We start from the raw sequence: 21262 nt of genomic DNA, 5'->3' as shown, positions 1-21262 counted from the left end.
ATTGCTTGCTTGTGGAAGCTAGATGATTCTAGAACCTTCTAGAATATAAGTTCCATCAGAGCAAAAGTGTTGCCAGTCGTGTCCACTGCTCCCGTCCCTCTGCCTAGAATAGCGCCTGGCATGCGGTAGTCCCTCGGCAAGGAGTTGGTGAGTGAATGAATGAATCGCTGCTCTACATATTCAGCGCCACTCATTTGTTCAAGAAACTTTACAGGTGCCAAGTGCAGCTGAGAAGATACGAAGCTGGGACCTTCCCTTGAGGAGCTCATCGTGTCGGGGGTGGGAGGGGAAGACGAATGAACACAGAAGGCCAGTTAGAGAGTTAAGGTTCAGCTCAGAGCGGACACAGCGTGGTGAGAGACTGCCAAGGGAGGGAAGGGCATGCAGGACGGGGAACAGCATGTGCAAAGTAGCAAAGCATGAATTGGCATCTGAGTAATTTGTCCCCAGCATGGAGGAAATGAAGGCGGAGACCCTCAACCCTCATTCCTTCATCCTACAGCACTTACTACCTGCTCTGTGCTCAGGGACAGGCAGAGGCTGGCCCGAGGACAGGGTGGTTTCTGTCTTCACGCGCTCACAGACTCGGGGGACAGCAGAGCCAGTGATTCTTCGTGCACAGGGGCTCTGGGAGCTCAGAGGAGGGGCAATCAAGTCTGAGGGGGCACTGAGGCTCAGGGGGCAGTTGACCCCTCTTACACTGTCCATTGTGACCCAGACTGCCCAGCGCCACGGTCAGGATGGCAAGACTCTGACTAACTAGGGTGACCCAAGTGTCTTGGTTTGCCCAGGGCTTCCCCAGTTTTAGCTCCAAAAGTCCTGTGTCCCAGGAGACCCCTCAGTCTTGGGCAAACTGGGAACAGCTGGTCACACTTACTTCCACCTGCATGTCCCCTCCCAACACCCCTCCCGCCAACCTCTCAGCCACTCACAGGTGAGGGCTGGATTTTTAGCAGCCAGTGTCCAGGGCAGCTTTTCCCCGGGTAACCGAGTGGGAACAGAGGGCACAGCGATGGGTGAGTCTAATGCCTGTGTTCCTCGCTTCTCTGATTAAGTCTTCAGACAAGTGCAGGGGCACAGAAAACACTGGCTCGGCCGCCTTCCCAGGCTGCTGCAGGCTCTCTGGTCCCTTCACTGTTTCCCTTGTCTGAGCTTTGCCTCCCGAGGCCTCCCCTATCCAAGGTCAGGCTTCCTCCCCAGACTTCCTTTGTGTGTTCAGAGTGAGACCCATTGCAGGCGTCCAACACACACGTGCTGGGCTCAAGAAACAGGCAGCTAATGACGACTTTTCCATCTCCCTTATACAGAAGAGAAAACCAAGGCATAAAACTGGTCAGGAATCCACCTCTGCTATTTATTTCCCAAGATCCTGATGATTCCATTATTCAAAACCAGCTGACTTAAATCCCACCTTCTAGAACCCTCCCTACTAGCCCTGCAGAGACACACACCGTAGACGTTCTCTCCCAAGAGGACTCAGAAAAACTTAAAATCTTGTCCAGATGCCTGTTTCCACGCTGGGGCTTCTAAACCAGAGCTCCATGCAGAGCAACAAAGTTCCCCCTAAAATATTCACAGAAACCCCTCAGCCTGGTGCCTCCCCAAACTGCTAGAGGGCTGTGAGGTCCCCCAAATGATGCTGGTCTCCCCAAGAACCTGAGGCACAGCATGCAGGAGTTATAAGAGCCTGGCTCTAGAGGAAAAGATCGTTAAATTAACCACCTCCACAAGTCCCTAGAGAAACTAGATTTATTCTCCTGTCTGGCTGTCTGCAAGGGCATCACATAGAGAAAGCTAGGTCTTTCAAGTCACAGTCTTCAAGCTCTACCATTTTTTACTAGCTTGTGTCCTTGGTCAAGCTCTGTAACTTCTATGGGCCTCTTTCTCCATAAAGTGCTAAATAAGATCTACTGTGCAGGGTTGCTGGATAAAGGGATAAAGCATCCCTGTACTCTCGAACTCTATGGAAGTGAGAGGAAATAGCTAACCTTCGTGAAGGGTGTGCTACGTGCCAGAAGTGAACTGTCTGGCATTGATTTGATCGGTCCCACTATTACTGCCTCTACAGATGAAAGAACTGAGACTCAGAGAGGCTAAGCCATCTGCCCAAGGCTCCACAGCCAGCCCAGGACCAGTGTTCTCCCTCCGTCTTCACCACTAGACCTAATATTTGTTGATAAATGAACTAAGTACAGTAACTAATACTAGGTTCTACTTTAACTAACAGACATGAGACTCAGACCTGTTTCAGCGCCCTATTTGTAAGAACTGAAATGATTAGAACAGTGACTTACATCTTTAAGGTCCACCCTCCACTGCAGAGAAGGTTTCTAGAGCAGGGGACTGCTACACCGTGGCCCACTGCCTGTTTCTGTACAGCTCTCCAGCTGAGTGGTGTTTTCATTTTTAAATGGTTGGAAAAAAATCAAAAGAAGAGTAATATTTCATGACAGGTGAAAATTACATGCAGTGCAAATTCCAAGTAGTTTTATCGGAACACAGCCCGCCCATTCATTTCCAAAGTGTCTACGGCTGCTTTCTAGATACAATGGAAAAACTGAATAATTGCGATGGAGACCAAAGGGTCCACGAAGCCAAAAATACTTACCATCTGTCCCTTTACAGAAAAAGTTTGCTGACCTCTGTTCTATCAGCTCAAGGGAAATACCTCACCCCAACCCTACCTATCAGCATAGCATTCTTCCAGGTCTGAGAATCCAGAAGACTCCTTACTACTCCTTTCAGGAAATACAATAGTAGGCAGTCCCTGATATCCAGAATGGGCTGATCAGGCAAAGTTTCCCAAATGCTGAGAGCCGTGTCTTCAACAGTTTTCCCTCTGGAGCTCCCCTTACTTAGAGACACTCAGGTAGTGTTTGTCACTAAGGTGAGGTCTTCCCAGCGCTCTCAGGGACATTGTTGGAGCCACCTACCCATGCCCTTCAAGATGGTACCGGAATCATACCTGGATCCTGGATTGGGTTCCACCCTCCCCAGGGGCTGCCATGGCATGAATCCCTAGAAGACAGTTCAAAGACAACAGGAACCTCACAATCACTCTGAAAGAAGGCACACAGGCCAGCTCTCCAGTGATAATAGGTAGGGGCCCCGGCACACAAGCAGAAAAAGCCGGCTGGGGTCAGGCAGGGTCTGTTCACCTGAAATTCTCTTTCTGTTTCGCTTCGGGAGAGTTTAAAGGGCAGCTGTGGTGAGCACTCCTTGGATCCATCAGCATGCCAGGCTTTGAGGGGCCCTTGGGAGTCATCTAGTTTCATGTTTCTACACACTTTGGCCATTTGGGCATCATCACATCCATGGGTTTTTTTTTTTCTGCGGTACGCGGGCCTCTCACTGCTGTGGCCTCTCCCGTTGCGGAGCACAGGCTCCGGACGCGCAGGCTCAGCGGCCACGGCTCACGGGCCCAGCCGCTCCGCGGCATGTGGGATCCTCCCAGACCGGGGCACGAACCCGCGTCCCCTGCATCGGCAGGCGGACTCTCAACCACTGTGCCACCAGGGAAGCCCACATCCATGATTTGGGCCACATCTGGGGACACCTGCACTGTTATTTTTTCTCGTTCGTTTGTAAGAAATTCAACCCGTTGAAACTTAAATTTATTTTAAGAGGAGACCTTTTATTTTTACCTTAAATAGAAAGCCAGGGTGAGGATCGTTTGCCATGTATAGAACATCAAAAGGAATAAATGCAATGACTATAAACGCCATTTATTTATCTCTATCTGGTGGTCAGCACATAAAGAGAGATGGGCGAGTGTCAGGGAGGTGTCAGACCAGATTAGCTCCACACGGAGACCGTCTCTGCACAAAATCCAGTGCTTCGCAACCATCCCTGTGCACCGAGAACCACCTGGGGAGCTTTGACAAAATACAGATAAGTCAGTCCCAGGTCCAGAGACTCACCCTTTAGCTGAAGGCGGCGCCCAGGTGATTATGAGAACACAGGATAATCAGAAGGATTAAAAAGAAAAAGTCCGGGCTTTCCTGGTGGCGCAGTGGTTGAGAGTCCGTCTGCCGATGCAGGGGACACAGATTCGTGCCCCGGTCCGGGAGGATCCCACATGCCGCGGAGCGGAGCGGCTGGGCCTGTGAGCCATGGCCACTGAGCCTGTGCGTCCGGAGCCTGTGCTCCGCAATGGCAGAGGCCATAACAGTGAGAAGCCCGCGTACCGCAAAAAAAAAAAAAGAAAAAGTCCAAAGGAAGATGGAGAGGAAGACAGAAGGGAGTTATGTCACCTGTGCTCTCAGCGCACCGCAGTCATCCTGTCAGTTACTAGTAGCCGCCTGGTCCAAACTCAGAGCTCTGACCTAGTTTAAGCTCCCTGGCTGTATTGAAAAGGACCCCGAGGCCAGACTGGGAGTCAGACAATAGGGCCTGGAGTGGTGACATTGACTTTTTTCCCATAATTAATTCTATGAAAGAACAAAATTGCATTGGCCATTAGGGATGGCTGGGACCTTGGGAAGGAAACGAATGACTGAGGTATGCGGTCTGCACCCTGTATACCCCAATAAGAGTCCTCCAAAGGGGACAGGCTTAGGCTGGGTCGACTCCAGCCCATCACGCCCCCCCTGGACGGGCCTCGGCCAAGAACACCTGAGCCTGGGCTGACTCACCAGCAGTTGCGCTGGACCCAACAAGTCCAGTGCTGGGGCCGAGGTAGGCGGAAGTGCCGAGCTCCCTTCCAAGTGCCCCAATTGTCACCAAAGTCATCTCCCAGCTAGGGAGCGCCTCGGGGGAACGGGGAGCGCTCGGGAAGGCTGGAGAAGGAAGAGACCGGAACTGGACCAAGCACCTGCTTGGAGCTGGGAATGCCTCGTAAACCTGGGATCACATCTGCCCCTCACACCAGCTCTGCAGGGAAGGTGTGACCAGACCCCCTGAACCAGCGAGTTGTCCAGGCCCGTAGAGCTTATGTGACTTGCCAAGACCCCACTGCAGGTGGCAGAATCAGGGTCTCAGCCCAGGTCTGTCTGACGTCACCATTCCAGGCTGCCGGCTCCACACCTCAGGCCCAGGAGCAGAGAAAAATCAGGCAAAGTAGAAGGTCTGTCCTTTGCATAGGAAGACAGGTGACACCTTGCTCTGTGGGCTACACTAGCGTTTAACAATCCCTTAGCTCCAGGCGGGGTTTTGTGGCTTGCGATACCCGCTCACACATACCAAGCGCGGTGAAGAGTGTAGCACGTGTGCCCCGCAACTTTGCAGAGAAGGGAACTGAGGCCCAAAAGGACAAATTAAAGGGTCCATCATGGGGCCTCTCCCAGCTGCCTGGGAGCTGAGCCATAGTCCCTGGGATGGGACAGTCTGTTTAAAGCATCCACCTCCCCCCACCAGACTGCTCCCATCCAGGGCAGGGACATGTCCATCTCAGTCAGCGCATTGAAGGAATGCGGTTACCCAAGGAGAGCAGCTTCCAGGGTGGAAGGGCCCAGCTCTCTGGCACAAACGTGTGCCTCTATGGCTCCCGAAGCAAAGTTGGCTCCAGCCAGGAGCCGATTCCAATAGGGGACAAATATAGGAACTTACGGAGACCTCTCCTCCCTTCCCCAAGGGAGTAAGCAGCAACGAGCAAAGACTTAAGCTTTCAGGAGGTTTTATCCAGAAGGAAATGGGGATGAGACACCACAAGATGGACTTTTGAAAAAATCCATTTTCTAAAATTATTTCTGAGCAAAGTTGAGTTCGAAATCAACAAAGCGATAAACAGGCCAATTACGTAAACCAGGCTCGATGGCAGCCTGGCTCTGAGGAAAGGAATGTAACCTGGCAACCCCAACTGGCTCACATCCAACCTACAGCCACCGGCTCGTGGTCACCAAGTTCGGACAGCTGGTGAGCCAGCCGCAGGTGGAGATCCCTGGGTCCGAGCTAGCAAATGGCGTGTGCAGGGCAGGATGCTCCAGGGTGGGCCCCAGCTCTGGGGAACCCGTGGCATTCCTGAACCCCTATGACACTCGCCACACAGAGAGGATTTCCTTTGAGGAATGGCCTGGCAGTGTGAGAGCCTTTGGGGATTGCAGAGAAAGAACTAGAAGCCTAGTAAGGAGGCCTGAGTCCTGGGTCTGACTCACCGCGTCCTGCCCAATGCACTCCCAGCATGGAAAGGCCAGTGTAGACCTGCATGAGCTCTGGGATAAATTAGTCTGAGTTCAGTTCTTAACTTCACTGCGAGCTGGCTGAGGACAGGTGAGTTAACCTCGCTGTAAACAGGACTGTCAGAGCACACGTCATGGAATCGTTGTGAAGGTAAAGAGAGAAAATGCAGAGAAGCTTCAGTAAGGGCTGAACAGATGTTAACTGACATGACAAACCAGGCAAGGGGGCTCACGGCATCCCATCCAGCCCATCAGCTTAGACATTTTCATTCATTCATTGATCCATTCATTCTTGCGTTCCGTAAATACGTGTTGAGCAGCTACTATGGCCAGGCTGCTCTGGGGACAGGAAAACAGTCTCACCCTCCTGGAGTTTTCAGGTAGATGAGACAGAAGCTAACTAAACTCGATTGTAAATAAATAACTAAGATGATTTCAGGTAGTGTTAAGTGCTAGAGAGACAATAAAACAGGGAGATAAGGACATGGTAGAGAGGGGCAGGGGATGGGATGGGCATTACTGGTGGGCAGGATGACCCCCTGGAGGCTGTGACTGTGAGGTGAGATTTCCAAGAAAAGAAGGAGCAGCCATGGAAAGGCCTGGGGGAGGCACGCTTCACGCAGGGGTAGGAGCAAGAAGGAAGACCGCCGAACGCTGGGCATGAACAGGAGAGAACAGACGACAGGTCTGAGTCCCAGAGAGGCCGAGAGACGTGTCCAGAGTTCCAGGGCCGGCCCCCGGAGAGTCCAGGAAAATGGACGGTTCTCCAAGGAGAAAGTCCCCTGAAGAGGGCCACAAAGGGAGAGAAGGCGTGTGACACCTTCTCTCCCCAGCCTCGGGTCACCTTTCTCCTCTGTGTCCTGGGAATTATTAGCGTGTGCCCTGACCGCTACACTCAGGGGTGGTGTGAACATCAGCTCCCCTCAAGTTTGTAAGATCCTGTTTTAAACCGTAAAGGCTTTTCGCTAAATAATAATAATGAAAATAATAATAAGCTCTTTCTGGTTGGGATGTGGGAATAAATAATCCTCTATCCCTGCCCTCCAGGAGGTCATAATCTAGCAGGAAATCAACAAGAAAACTGAAAGCTACCTATCACTTGCAAAGCGCAATGAGACCATGAAAACGGAATCACCAACCCTGACCGGGTAGTTGAGGAAGACTTCTAGGAGGAGGTGATGTCTAGCCAGGTGTTGGTGGGGAGGCAACAGCTGGGCAGAGGTAACCTCTGGAGCACAGTCTGGAGGTGGGAAACATGAGCCTCCTCCCAGGCTGGAGGCTTGGGACTTAATCCTTAGAGCAAGGGGGCGGAGCGGGGGGGGGGCACTGGAGGCAGATACACAGGGAATCACCTGATTAAGTGACCTGACCCCTCCTGGGAGGGGCAGGGGGGCAGACTGCAGCGGCCATACTGACGGTCCCCAAATACCTACTGTGAGGCTGTGGTTCTTGGATGTGAGGAAACATTCAGACTTCAAGGCACCTTAGAGATCTCCTAATTCCAATCTCCCTTTTTAAAGGGCAGGAAACGGAGACCCGCCCAGGTGAAGGTCAAACAGGTCTGTGAATGAGGGCGCCTCCTAGCATCACAGAGAGGCCAGCTCTTTGCAACAGCAAGGAAAGAGTCTCCCCCAGTGAGTCAGCCCTGCTGCATTATTTCAGCAAATGTCACTTGGGAGGGGCTCAGCCCTTTCCAGATCTCAAATAAAACTCTTGACTTAGAGTTCAACCAGCGGCCACGGTGGGCTTCGGCATCTGAGGAGTGAAGGGTGTGCTCTCACACAGCACACTTAAAACAGTCTCTCGTCTCTTTAGTGCTCCCTTGGGGTGAAACTCCTGCCTCATCAATTACCTGTCACCTGATTTGGGGCAAGACGGTGAACCTCTCTGAACGTGTTTCCCCGACTGAAAACTGGGGATCACCATATCCATGGCACAAAATTGCTTTGATAACTTATAAATATATCCAGCATGCCCTGCGAAGAGTAGGAGGAACCCTAAGAGGGCTTCCAGGAGGAAAGGCACTGCTTGTATGTTTCTGTCCGCGTAAGTCCTGGAAGTGCTGTGGTCACCGCTTGTTGTAGCTCTCTTCTGACTTTCTAAAATTGAAACGATCGCATCGGTTTAATCTCAGATATACCACCCACTTCCCTGCCTTGTAGTACTAGTAGGAGTAGCAGCACAGGTGTGGTGGGTGGTGTCCTGATGAGAGTCACATACGTGTAGCAGCACAGAGCGAACTGTCTTCTCTAACTACCTGCCTCACATTCCCTCGGCCGTAAAGCCAGCAGATGGGTCCAGGGGACCTGAGGTTCCTCCCAGCTCAAATACGTCAGGATTTTCTGATTTCAGAAGCATAAATCATGAGGCCAGGACTTAAAAAACCCTGTTGAATCAACTGAGATGGTAGAGTGTGAAAGTCACTCTTTTGTTATGACTTCAGAAGAGGGAGACTACCTCTACTGAATGAGAAACCATGGTCTGTTATACAACACGATTTGTGTTGGTTCCATTTTTTAAACCCAGGCAGATTAACATTTGAATCTCTGGGAAGAGTGTGATTTTCTAAGACAGCCTTGTGAAAATGCTCTATATTACCTTCTAATTTTACCTGTATGTACGATTTGATATATAAACAATGGAATATATATTGTATTACATTATATATGTATTACATCTACATATTATATACATTGTATATGTATATATGTTTCTTATTTGCAAGTGATGAAGCATAAAAATATTTTTAAATAATGCCCACGAGCCCACAGAAACAGTGGAGCCCACTGAGGATGGAGCAGGCTGACCCTGTACCCTCTCCCGCACCAAAGATGGCCACCTTGGTTTTGCATTATCATTCCCTTGCCTTTTTTTTTTTTTAAACCTGCTTAACTTTATGAAACAGGATCTAGGTATAGAGGGGTGCATGAAACATACCTGTACTCACAAGTAATTACAAGGTGAATTCCCTCATAACCCCGCCCCCCACACCATGACCCTCTCAAGCCCAATCTCCTCTCCCCCCAGCCCAAGGTGACACTTGACTTTTATTTAAAGTAATCACCTTCCCGCTTTCTGCCACCATTTTACATCTCATGTATATGTTACATGGGATGTATATATGTTAATCAACTCATGTCAGTGTGCTCGTGTTTTGACCTTTCGAATTTCCTGAGCAGCCTCTGCCTTTCCCCTGAGTCTTTCAAAGTATTCTGGGTATGCTAGGATTCCCTTTGCCAGATCTGCGGCCTAGAAATCCAGGCAAGAGGTGCAGGCCACGCTACATTGTTGCAGCGACATTAGGAGGATTAGTAACAATAAAACCATGATAGCGCCTCTTTCTGGTGTGTCCCCACCATGCTGGGCAGTCTGCTGAGTGTTGTCCCCAGTTGTCTCATTTATCCTCCCAGCAACCCCACAGGAAGGTGTTGGGGCCTCTTAACTCTGTTTGGTTTCTTTTTGCGGTACGCGGGCCTCCCACTGTTGTGGCCTCTCCCGTTGCGGAGCACAGGCTCCAGACGCGCAGGCTCAGCGGCCATGGCTCACGGGCCCAGTGGCTCCGCGGCATGTGGGATCTTCCCGGACCGAGGCACGAACCCGTGTCCCCTGCATTGGCAGGCGGACTCTCAACCACTGCGCCACCAGGGAAGCCCTTAACTCTGTTTTGATGATGACAAAATCAAGGCTTCTGCTGCCAGGACCGCCCGTCCCCCCATCTCCTTCCTGGCTTCTCACTGCCAGGGAATTCATCCTTAAGTCTTGAAGCAAAGATTCCTTGGACGGTGGGTAGGGGCCAAGAGGGTGGACAGACAGTTCCCCAACTTCCATCGGCTCCTCCCAGGTTCCTCTCTCTGTGATCCAGCTGGGCTACTGTTAGATATTACAGGAAAAAAAAAAACAACTTTGGAATCCACTTCTTCCAGCAAATGCCAATGTCTTAATGTTGATTGGATCCTGCCTCATCAGTAATGTCCTCCTGATAATTGACGTATAACACTGTCCTTGTATTGTCTGAGACAGGCAGTGTGGTGGAGTGAAGAGCATCAAGTCAAAAGCCCTGAGTTCAAGACCTGTGGTTGCCAGGGGGGAGGGGGCTAGGGAAAGGATGGAGTGGGGGCTGGGGTTAGGACATGTAAGCTATTATATATGGAATGGATAAACAGCAAGGTACTACTGTATAGCACAGAGAACTATATTCAGTATCCTATGATAAACCATAATGGAAAAGAATATAAAAAAAAAGAATATATATATAGGACTTCCCTGGTGGTTCAGTGGTTAAGAATCCACCTGTCAATGCAGGGGACACGGGTTCGAGCTCTGACCCGGGAAGATCCCACATGCCACAAAGCAACTAAGCCCGTGTGCCACAACTACTGAGCCTGTGCTCTAGAGACCGTGAGCCACAACTGCTGAGCCCTCGTGCCACAGCTACTAAAGCCCACGTGCCTAGAGCCCGTGCTCCGCAACAAGAAAAGCCACTGCAATGAGAAGACCGCGCACCGCAACGAAGAGTAGCCCCCGCTCACTGCAACTAGAGAAAGCCCGCGCGCAGCAACAAAGACCCAATGCAGCCAAAATTAAATAAATAAAATTTTTTAAAAAAGAGTACATATATATGTATAACTGAATCACTTTGCTGTACGGCAAAAATTAACACAACATTGTAAATCAACTATACTTCAGTTAAAAACAAGAAGAGGAAGAAGGGGAAGGAGGAAAGAAAAGGAATGAATAAAAAAGCCCCGAGTTCAAATCCTGACTCCACCACTCCTGGCCTCTGAGTCTCTCTCCTCATTTGTCCCTGGGCCAGGAGTGGCAGCCTTGCCTGTGGTCAGAATCCTAGGAGGTGAGAGACAGGAAATGCTGCCTAAGAGCCCGGAGTCCCCTGGAGTCCCCTGCTGGTGCCTCTCAAATCTCTGCCTGGGTCAAGGACCAGCTTTCAGTGCCAGAAGAGCTCGGAGGGAGATGATCAAGGCCACCTGCCATTTGACAGACATGGGGACATCAAGACAGAGGGGGAGAGGGTGGAACTGAGGGGGAGGAAACTCAGGTGTCCTAACCAGACCCCATCACCCCAAAATGTGACACCTGCTCCCATGTGCTGAGGCTGACACCGCACTGTTGAAGAGAAGTCCCATTTCATTCTCTCAGCGGGCGCTATGGTCATCCCTTCTCGTGGGGAAGCAAATTGAAGCTCTGAAAGGTGAAGTAACGTTTCCACGATCACCCAGCTGGGAAAAGGCTAAGGCAGGGCTGGAACAGCTAGTCTGACGTCCACCCTCATTTCTAACAGCGGAGCAATACGGGAGGCCCTACTGCCCACTGGGCACCCAGGGGCTCCAGGGCACTTTGGAGGTTGTGCTGGACCTGCCCGGTCTTGCCTCCCCAGAATGGAGGTCACCCTGCAGCTAAGCCACGTTCCCCCAACAGTCGCCGCCCCAGGTTTCTGCATCACAAGGCAGAGTGGCCACCCAGGCAAGGACAGGTCCCTGGCTGTGGGAAAACATGCAAAACACTCGGGCTAGAGGTTTGTTCCCGAGGAGACAGAAGGAACTCAAACTTCCCCTGAAGGGTGCCTGCGTGGGCTAGAGGCCAGCCTGCACCCTGGGGCAGAAACCTGAGCCCAGATTCCCACCACTCCCCTCAGTGCCGCCAGCAAATCCTCGGGTCCCCTCCTCAGGAACCCCAGCGAGAGGAATGAGTTCCAGAAATAAGCCCTCGCAGCCCACACCCCCTCCAGCTGCCCTCCAAGGGGCCTCTCTGGCTGCAAATGATGCCCCAGGGCCAGCAGGCTTGGCACAGCTGTGGCCGGCTGCCTGAGGAATGCACAGACCCACACGTGTCAGAGAGCTCCGCTGGGGCATGGTTACAGGAAACAGGGCAAAACAGCCTGTTGGCACAGTGCACTCCCCCTCTGCCTCCCAGCTTCTGACCTCTGATAGCTGTTGGCTGTCCCGGCTGTGCAGGAGGCAGGGCTGGACCCTTCAAGAGACAAGTTCTGTTTTTGGCTGTGTGGCTCTGGGCAAATCACTCCCCCTCTCTGGACCAATCACTCCCCCTCTCTGGACCTGTTTCCTCTGGATGAAGGAGGCTGTCCTGTCAGGCTCAGAAGGGCAACGATTTTGTGACATGCTCCCTTTACTGGGAGGACAGTCACTTTTCCCCACTGTCTCCTCCTGCCCTCCTTCATGTGAAACGAGGCATGCCCCCCGCCCTCCACCCCGGGCACATCAGGCTCCCCCACTGGCAGCCCTTGGCTGTAAAAGGCCCCTCATTAGTGCCGGGAGGAACCAGGGAGAGGGTCCCAGGGCAGCCTTGGGCCAGAGCTTCAGGGCCAAAGTGATAAAACAATAACATTTATTATCACCCCACCGCAGCTGGAGTTCCCCGCCTTAGAGTTTTGAAGCGGAGGTCAGTGGGCTGCACTGGGCACTCACTGCTCCTGGGATGACCGACAGGCCACGTCCACCAGATCCACTGTTTGGAGTCAAGATCTGAAGATTCTAAGAAGAGTCAGCATCCCTTCGGGGCTCCTTAGGCCCTACAAGAGGTTTCTGCCCTCACTCTCCCCTTCTTTAGAGATGTGGGATGAGGCCCAGAGAGGCTGAGAAGCTTGCGCAAGGCTGCACAGCCGGGGGTTCTGAAGGAAACTGATCCTGCCTGCGGTGCGACTTCCTCTTCCTACCGTGGGCTCTGGGCTCTCTCAGGCACTACGGAGCGAGCTCGTGGTCGCCCGGAGCGGCTATTCCCGCCGGCGTTTACCGCCCGGTCCGGGGACACGCGGCGGCGCGAGCTCGCAGCGACAGGTCCGCTCGCCCCAAGCGGAGGCAGAGCGAAGATTGGAGGCGGCGCCCGGCCTTCCGGGGACGCGCTGCCCTGGACTTAAGGGCTTTTTCTTGGGGACCGAACCTCCAGGGTTGCGGAGCAGAAAGGCTAGGGGATTTCGCAGGCGGCAGGAAATGGTTGGGTTTAAACTAAAAATACCCGCCCGCCCGCAGCTGTCACGCCAGGGCCCCCGCCCCCGAGCCGGGCGCGCCTCCCCGGGTCCCCTTGACTTTCAGCGACCCCGATCCCTGAGGGACGCGCCATGGCTGGGCCGGGGGGTTGAGGACCCGACCCTCTCGGTCCCCGTCCCGGCCTCCCGGCCCCGAGCCACTTACCCGGCCGGGAGCTTGCAGGAGCGCGGTGCCGCGTGCACTCCGGGCAGAACCGCCCTACCCCTCCCTGCGTCCGGAGAGGCTCCGGGCTGGGCGGGGCCGGGGCGGGACCCGGACACTCGCCCCCGCCCCGCCCAGTCCTCTGGGGACCCGCCAAGGGAGCCGCCCCCAGGCCCCGCCAAAGTGGCGGGACGAGAGAGGGACGCGCCGGGCTCCGCGCGCTCGGCGGAGGCCCCCGAGGCTCGGCCCCAGTCCGGCGGACGGAAGGAGCGCTGCCGTGGGGGGTCGCCACCCTCACCCCAGGCCCCGCGCCCGGGGCTGCCCTCTCCGGCTCGGGAGCCGCCCCGAGCCCCGCCCCGCGCCTGCCTCCGCCCGGGTCTCATCCTTGGGGGTGGCGCGGAGCTGCCGCGCCCCGGGGGAAAGTTCGATCTGCGGACTTCCTCTGTGCGTCAAGCCTTGGGGAGGAGGCTGGGGACCTGGGAGGTCTTGCCCTCTGGGAGCCGAGATGGGAGCAAAGGCAGGGGCACCCCTCCCGGAGGCGCGAAATCCGAGGAGGAAGTGACACTTATCAGCCAGCCTGACAGAGGGGGCGCCCCATCCGGCCCCTCCCACCCCACAGTCCCAGAAGCCACCGTGCGAGGGATCTTCGCGCCCCCGGCTCGGACGGGAGACCCCCAGGATGCCGAGGGGAGGCGAGGGGAGTGAGTCACGAGGAATGTGAATCCCACCCGTAAACAACCTCCTATAAACCCGAGGCGCTAGAATGTGCCTCCCCTCGGTCTCCCCGCGGGACCCGCCCCCCAGCGGACACTTCCTCCCACGCGTTCGCAAACCCCTGATCCAGGGACTCCAAGTCTTTAACCTTACAGCAGAGTCTAAATCTTATCTGCCTCTGATTTTGTGCTGCCAGCACATTCAGGCCTTTGGACTGTCCCCCACCTCAGCGCCGATCTTTATCCGAGTAATCACAGGTTTGCACGATCGGGTCCGCCTCCTTTGGCTGGGGATGAGAGCCGCTCACGAAGGCTACAACTTGCAGAACTCTGTACCACGTGGACTCCAGTCTTCACAATTCAGGTGTGGCTACGCCCATTTTGCAGATGAAGAGTTAAGTAAATGTCCCAAATCTAATGCTTCCCAGAGGGTGTTTTCCTCTTTGGCTCCTTAGTGAGGCTGGCCAGCCCTCTACCAATGTTTGTTGAATAAATCAGTGTAGAAATCAGCGTCCTAAGAGAAAGATTAAATTGTAAAGCAGGACCAGATAGTAATAGTGTGTGTGTGTGTGTGCGTGTGTTTTCCAGATGCAGGGCAACGTAGAAGGATGCCAAAGCTCAGCGTTACCGCTGGGTAGACCTAGCCTGAGCTGAATGCGAGTGTCAGCCACACTTCCTTAACTCAGAACCCATTCACTCAGTTATAATTATTCACAGGGTCAGAGGAGATAACACACAAAGGGCCTCTTTCATCCTTGCCCTTTGATTGTTCGAGGTGTCCAGTTATGTTTGTCATTATCATCCTGACTCCAGCTGATACGCTGCTGCAGGCTTTGGGGTTGCAGCAGTCTAGCTGAAGGTACAGACAGAGGTCAACAATTATTATAATACTGGGCATCTGGATAATGTGCTTTGCTTTTCCAAATGCGGTCATATGTATCTGCTCGTGAAATCTCTGCAAAGATCTCCCAGCTAATTAAGAAAAGTTTCCTGAGTTCTCTCATGACGGAAACAGGTCAGGTGATGTGCACGAGGATGAAGACAGATCCACCAACGCTCCTGAAAGGGTGAGGCCCTTCAAGTCAGTTTCCTGCAGTGAGAGACAGTTTGACGCAGTGGGGAGTCAAGAGCTCAGGCTCTGGTGCCAAACTGCCCAAGTTAACGACTTTCAGCTCATTACTCAACTTTAGCTTCCTCTTCTGTTAAATGGGTCTAATAGTAACAACCTCTCTTGAATGGTTTTGTGCCTGGTATTGTGAGCACCCAGCTCACGTGAACTGCTCTGGAGATAGTAGGATCACTGTGGTTCCTGGGAAACAGCTATTTAGTCTTTTTTTTTTTTTTTTTTGCTGAGCCATGTGGCTTGTGGGATCTTAGTTCCCCAACCAGGGATTGAACCTGGGCCCCCAGCAGTGGAAGCTCAGAGTCCTAACCACTGGACCGCCAGGGAATTCCCTATTCAGTCTTTCATCAGACATTTCCTGAGCGCCTACTATGTGCTAGTCCCTGGGAATATGGAGAAGAATGAGTCATTCTTTCGGACGATCACCCGAAAGGAGGTCACAGGGCAGTGATTCTGTGTCCAAGGGGCTGTAGCCTGAACAGGGTAGTGTGGTACACAGATGGACTGTTCTTCTCACTACAGAGCACCTGTCAGAGCTGAGAGACCCAAATCCCAGGCCCAGCTCTGCTGCTTGACTGAGGGAACCTTAGCAAGCCGGGTAACCTCTTAGAACCTTGGTTTTCCCATCCGTTAAATGGCGATAGCAATAACATTTCATAGGTGAGAATACATGGGATAAAAATATTGTATAAACTGCAAAATACCATGCAGACGTTACTAGTTTTATTATTAGCTTGACCCTTACAGGGCCTAGTGCTTTCAGTATAGTCCTCCATTGCTTTCCTTAAGCCTGACATAAAAACAGGCGCTTCCTTTTTGTTCATTAGATGGCAGTCTTTCGTCTGTCTTTTCCCCCTCCAGTCCTACTGTGTGCTCGTAGGGTGAGCGGATGCACCAGCCTTGTTTGATAACCTCTCTGAGTCGGCTGCCTTCCCCACTGGCAGCTGCCACCCAGTAACTGAGTTGAGGCACCCCTGCCGGATGGCAGTCATCTCAAGCACTAAGTCCACGTGGAAGGGAAAAAAGTTGAATAAACAATGCGGGAGAATGGGGGAGTTTGCAAGTAGGAAGGCTATAAAAACTTCGTCTTCAGCATTACCCACTGCTACAGAAAGGAGTGGAAATGAAAGCTTATCTGGAAAGAACATTCTGGCAAAGGCAGGCGGGAGAGCCCCTCTGTCATCTCTGCAATTGAGCACAGGAAACCCCACCCAGCCTCCCTTTCAGACGTGGCCCAGAGAAGGAGCCACAAGGAGGCCCTAAAATGATGCCGTTTGGAAACTGACTCATTTGGCGATGGGGGTTGTTTGTGCAACGTTTGAAAAGTCTCCCCAAGAGTGAAATTTTTTGTTCTTTCTCCACGTCTCTCCCCTGTGGCCAGCATCTCTACCACCACTCACCTGGAAGCAGGGGCCAATTTAAAAGGCCTGGGGAGGTTATTCAGGTCTGTTTCACATTTGCCTTGGCTAGCTAGCTTCAACAGCAATCCTCAAGTCTTAGTTTGTGTGATTCTTAGTTGTTTGTGTGTTCAGTCTCTACAGAAAGATAACAAGGAAATGGCTCTTCTGACTAATTCAACCCCTCATGTGCGAATGGGTAAACTGAGGCAAGAGGGCAGGAAGGAAGGACCCTGCCCAGGGTCCAAGGGTGGTCATTGGTGTTCTGGAAATTTATGTTTCCATTTCTCCATCCCTAGCCTGGCTTCCCCCTTGGTGACGACTTACCTAGTGCTCTTGGCTAAGCATAGATGAAAAGCTTGCACTGGGGTAGCCATTTCTGTGACGCCTCATCAGAGATATCCCAATCTGGGCGTGGACAGCTGGTTCTCATCCTGGCTCTGCTCTCATTTGCTTCCTTCTTTGTTTCCTCCTTTGCCAATTCTCCTAGTGTTAGTCTGTCTTTTCCCCCTCCAGTCCTACTGTGTGCTCGTAGGGTGAGCGGATGCACCAGCCTGGTTTGTCAACCTGAGTCGGCTGCCTTCCCCACTGGCAGCTGCCACCCAGTAACTGAGTAAGGGCACCCCTGCCGGATGGCAGTCATCTCAAGCACTGAGCACGGTAACTGGAGTAATTCAGGCTGTTCCGCTACATACACGAATTATGCTGCTGCTTTAAAAATTAATTTTATTTAAGTATAGTTGATTTACAACGTGTTAATTTCTGCTGTACAGCAAGGTGATTCAGTTATACATATATATATACATTCTTTTTCATATTCCTTTCCATCATGGTTTCTCACAGGATACTGAATATCGTTCCCTGTGCTATACAGTAGGACCTTGTTGTTTATCCATTCTATACATAGCAGTTTGCATCTGCTAATCCCAAACTCCCAATCCACCCCTCCCCCATCCCCCCTTGGCAACCACAAGTCTGTTCTTTATGCTTGTGGGTCTGTTTCTGTTTTTTTTAAAAAATAAATTTATTTATTTTTGGCGGCGTTGGGTCTTTGTTGCTGCGCGCGGGCTTTCTCTAGTTGAGGCGAGCGGGGGCTACTCTTTGTTGCGCTGCGCGGGCTTCTCATTGCAGTGGCTTCTCTTGTTGCAGAGCTCGGGCTCTAGGCGCGCGGGCTTCAGTAGTTGTGGCACGTGGGCTCAGTAGTTGTGGCTCGCAGGCTCTAGAGCGCAGGCTCAGTAGTTGTGGCGCACGGGCTTACTTGCTCTGCGGCATGTGGGATCTTCCCGGACCAGGGCTCGAACCCGTGTCCCCTGCGTTGGCAGGCAGATTCTTAACCACTGCGCCACCAGGGAAGCCCCCTGTTTATGTTTTGTAGATAAATTCATTTGTAGCATATTTTAGGTTCCACATATAAGTGATATCATATGGTATTTGTCTCTCTCTTTCTGAATTGTGCTGCTTTTATAAAATAAAAATATGACGTGCGTCGGAAGCACAGGACTGGATCCTGGGTTGACTGGGTTCTAGCCCTTGTTAATGCTGCTAATTAGCTGTGTAACTTTGGGTCACTTCTGAGTCTCTGAATCTGTGAAATGAGAGAACTGGAAAAGATCATCTCTAAGTTACTCCTCCCAATTTAAAAAACAATGTGAATCTTGATTGTACTGGATAATAATGTCATTTAGCATGACTGTTAAACACTACTATTATTATACTCCAAGGAATGAGTAATAACAGAAATAAAAATGTTAAGGTAAAGTCGCCATCTTTATTCCTAAAAAATAAAATCCTTCTGAAAGAGCCTTGCTATATTCCGCTCATCAGTGAGCGGGCCCATCTATTCTCTCTGTTTTTGCTTAAGGAACATCTTAAGTGGTTTTTAATTAATTAGATATTGTAGATTATAGAGGTAATCGTAGATTATTGTAATTGTGAGGTAATTGTAGATTATAAAGTTGTATTAAATTATACAGAGAGAGTCCCCGGTGCCTTTTACCTCGTTTACACCAATGGTAACATCTTGCAAAAGTAGCTGGTACAATATCATAACTAGGATATTGACACTGATGCCATCAAGATGCGGAGTATTTCCATCGCCACAGGATCCCTCATGCGGCTCCCTCCTCCTGCCCTCATCCCCTCCTTAACCCCTGGCAATCATTAACCTGTTCTCATTTCTACAATTCTGCCGTTTGAAGGATGTTATATAAATGGAATCATTTATAACCTTGGAATCATGTGTAACCTTTTGGGACTGGCTATTTTCACTCAGTGTAATTCACTGCTGATTCATCCAGGTTGTCACTGTATCAAGAGTTCATATCTCTTTATTGCTGAGTAGTATTCCATAGTATAGATGGATCATAGTTTGTCTAGCTCCTTGCTTTCGGCAGGCTTGGCTATTCTGAACGTGTGATAATATTAGAAGCTCAGTGTGATCGGCAGAGTGCCCAGGATGGGCAGCGGGGGCTCTGCACCCAAGTTAGGGCAGGGCATTTGTGCCACTCCCATCACCATGCAATCGGCTGGGCTCTGCTCGGGGGAAACCCACACTTGGGGCATGGCTGGCCCCTCTACTGCACTGGCGAGGCTTGTGTCGAATAGATCCGCACACCTGTATGAAACCTGTTGCTCTCGATGACAATGCTTGGTGTTTCCCCAGCAGAGGCCATTTCACTGCAGGAGCTTCTTTCCAGCAAACCTTAGAATCTTGCTGCAAACTGGCCCCAGACACAGGCGGCACAAACGCTTTTCGAACTGACTGCCACAAGTCCTTGCACTGCGAGACCCCGGCACCTGGCCTGGAATCTCACAGAACTTTAATCCTCATTTTCTTCTTTGATGCTGTCGAGTTGGTGCGCAGAGAAAAACGGCAAGTGCCACCAAATGCACCTGCTGGCTCTTCAAATCGTGCTCAGCAGACAGAAGCAGCCCCCGTGAACAGGCAGGAGAGAGCAGCACGCACACCCTGTGTCCTTGGGTATTTCAAAGGTCCTTGCTGATGCTGCGCCAGCGGGATTAATTCACCTGCTTCAGCAATCAGGGCTGTTTCATCATCCCAGCTGAAATGTTTGTTTGTGTCACTGGCAAATCTGGGCAAAGGACTGGACCCTGTCCGCTCAGTTTACACTCTAAGATGGCCTGAAACACAGGTGCATGCCCACAGATAGCAGCCTGAAGATACTATATCCACTGGCCCAGCTCCTTCATGCTCCAGAGACTCGAGAGGTTCAGGGAGCTGCCCAAGGCTGGGGAATGCCCTCATTGCCCAGCCCACAGCCATGCTTTGCTTACCTCCACTGCCAAACCCAGGGGACACTTGGGTCCTTACCTGGCCTCTCTCGGCTTCTGACAGCCCTGATGGGGCTTCTCTCCTGCAAGTGCTTGCTCATTTCTCCTGCCTCCTTTCTCGTCTTCGGGCCTGTCCTTCCCTAACTGCACACATCCCCCAGCTTTCATCCCTGGTTTTTCCTTTTTCTTGCTCTCCCTGCCCGAATCTCTTTTACCATCAGGTCCAGACCTGCCCGGGCAATCATCTGAATCATCTCCCCCAGTATTTCAGACATAACCTAATGATTTAGATAGATGCCCCTCAGATTCCTGGAAACTCAGAATGTTCAGAAGTAACCCATGACTCACCCCTTCAACCCTCCCTCCTCCTCCCCCGGTATTTCCCATATTCCTCAGCAGGCAGGAGCTCTAGTGGCTAAGCCAGAACCTGGGAGTAAGCCTGAGTCCTGCCTGCTTCTTCCCAGCCTCGTCCCCACACGCACCAGCCACCAGATGCTGTCAGTCCTACCATCAAACTGTGGAACGTGGCTTTTGCACTGCTGCCCTTCACCCCTAGCACACAAGCCAGAGCCTGGGAATCGTTCCATCTTACAAGGGTCTCCGGACTGGCCTCCCTCGGTCAGTCTGGGCCACCTGCCATTCATCAACATTCCTACCAGGCTCATCTCCCAAGAACTCTGCTGCTTACACTCTGTGATCTTCTCTCAACCCAAGGACAAAATCCTACTGCCTGGTGAGCCCCAGAGCACGCCTGGGCCTTCATGCCTTTGCCCTGGCTGTACTCTCCCTGGAATGTCCTTCTCTTTCTCTTAATTTTTTTTGTCCTTCCTTTTTAAATAGCAGCTCTTTACCTCTTCGTCCACACTCAAGTCAAACACCAGCCCCTCTACCGACTGGCTCTGACCCCTGAGGCCCTGACTCGCTGTGTCGGGGCCCACACCCTCAGCCCTCTCCAGTACTTAGTGACATTCTTGCATCTGTCCTCATCGTAAGATGGTGAGGTCCCGGGCAGTGGGAGTGTCTTACTCCACTCCATGTCCTGCTTAGCACAAGCTCTACGGCCAAATGTTTCTCTCCCTCCGATGGCATCTGCGGTCAGTGTTGTGAGTTTCACGCAGTTTGGGGTTTCTGAGATACTGTCCTGCCTTGCTTACCATGTCACGTGTTCTCCATTCAGGAGTTATGCATGGAGCACATACTAAGTGCCAGGCGTAGTACTAAGGACCAGGGGTGAAAAAATGAGTTCTGTTGGACTAGAAGCTGATGGTCTAGTGGGCAGTAGGGCATAAAATTAAACTGTGATACACAGAAAACCCCTAAAGGGTTTCCATCCCCAAAAGTAGTAAAATGGGGCTGAGCGGTAGGACACACAGTGGTTATATTCTTTGATGACTGTGTATCCAGGGTTTGCAGAACTGCTTTATGCGCAGCTGTCTCCAGGCCTGATGGTAGCTGAGCTCTC

General features: G+C 51.9%; 1 protein-coding gene across 1 annotated transcript in view; it reads right to left on the bottom strand.

The window, feature by feature from the left end:
- The window catches only part of SYNE3 (spectrin repeat containing nuclear envelope family member 3), a 91451-nt gene extending 78156 nt beyond the window's left edge, over positions 1 to 13295 (bottom strand). Inside the window, exon 1 of the mRNA XM_082647561.1 lies at positions 13280 to 13295. The gene's annotated coding sequence lies outside the window, so the exon portion shown is untranslated. The remainder of the gene's footprint in view (positions 1 to 13279) is intronic.
- Between the last annotated feature and the right edge of the window lie 7967 nt (positions 13296 to 21262).

Source organism: Grampus griseus (genome assembly GCF_964374135.1).
Source record: "Grampus griseus genome assembly, chromosome: 2".
Lineage (NCBI taxonomy): Eukaryota > Metazoa > Chordata > Mammalia > Artiodactyla > Delphinidae > Grampus > Grampus griseus.
The sequence above is the reverse complement of the archived record's forward strand: the minus strand, read 5'-3'. Positions and strand labels throughout refer to the sequence as shown.